Source organism: Echinops telfairi, unplaced genomic scaffold, assembly GCF_000313985.2.
Source record: "Echinops telfairi isolate 266 unplaced genomic scaffold, ASM31398v2 ScPeMD7_1;HRSCAF=3_1, whole genome shotgun sequence".
Taxonomy (NCBI): domain Eukaryota; kingdom Metazoa; phylum Chordata; class Mammalia; order Afrosoricida; family Tenrecidae; genus Echinops; species Echinops telfairi.
The window spans coordinates 6,904,439-6,905,851 of record NW_022103897.1 but is presented as its reverse complement, the minus strand read 5'-3'; positions in this window follow the sequence as shown (position 1 = coordinate 6,905,851).

Sequence of the window (1,413 nt, the reverse complement as noted above, 5' to 3'; positions counted from 1 at the left end):
TGAGGAGCTGATGCCAGGGGCTTAAGTGGAGAGCAAATGTTTTGAGGATGATGAGGGCAATGAATGTACAAATGTGCTTTACACAACTGATGTGTGTATGGATTGCGATGAGTTGTATGAGCCCCCAATAAAATGATTTAAAAAAATCTCTTAAAAGTGCTAAAAAGCAAAGAGGACATTTAGAAGACTGCCTTTGACTCAAGCAATGGTATTTTTAGTCCCTTCATATGCATATGAAAGTTAGACAGTGAATAAAGAAAACTGTAAAAGAATCGATACCTTTAGAATTATTGTGTGTGATAAATATCAGACTTCCAGAAGAACAAGTACGTCTTGGAAGAAGTAATCCAGAGGCTCCTTAGAAGTGAGGACGGTAGGCTTAATCCTGACATATTTTGGATGTTTTCAAGTGGATCCGGGCTAGAGGTGGGATTCAACCAGTTTGCACCTGTTATGAAATACCAATCCCTACTTTTTTGTCGAGTTCAGCGAACCAGTTGTTAAAATGGCACTTGTAATCAGAGTTTTCTCAAAGGTAGGTGGGTGGGCAGTTTCCTAATGTGGAAATCACAAATTTACATTCTTTACTCTTTTTTTAACATTTTTCTGCACAACAGCATATTCTAAGTACTCATAGTAATGTTCATTCTATCCATAAATACAAAAAACAAGATGGAACTATAATTGTAATATTTACTTATTCATCTCATAAAACTTGTTACACTTTTGCAGAAATACTACCCATTTATTCTCTTGTGCTTGTCACCTCAGCAAGCAAACTTGTAATGCAGAGAAAAAGAACCAAACAACCAGAGAGTGACACACTGTTATTCGTTTCAGCTTTGTGTTATGCCCTAAATTCCCACTAAATAGTATAAATGAATTATGAATTATGAAATTCCTGAAAGTATTCAAAGAGCTAAAACTATTGTCAGAACAATTTCTGTAAGCTTAGTCAAAGTGGAAAGTGGTTTTTCAAAGTTGAACATAATAAGTTCAGGGAAGTCACCTGTTTCTAATGTATTGAACACAATGACTATTGCTAATTGTCCTACCTCTACATCAGAGGGGTCAAATTCAATTAAAACGCCGGCCATTGGGTGCGGGAACAGGCAAGATTCACGTGGGCCACATCACATTTACAAATTTTGTTAAATAAAACACTATATAATTGCTTTCATTTGAACATTTATTTAATGTATTTATGAACTAAAATTATTCATTTTTACCCGGGATTTTGCTAGCGCTTTCCTCCTACTAGTTTTTACTTACAAATTTTGTTAAATAAAACACTACATAATTGCTTTCATTTGAACATTTATTTAATGTATTTATGAACTATTTAATGCTTTCATTTGCACATTTATTTAATGTATTTATGAACTAAAATTATTATTTTTTACCCGGGACTTT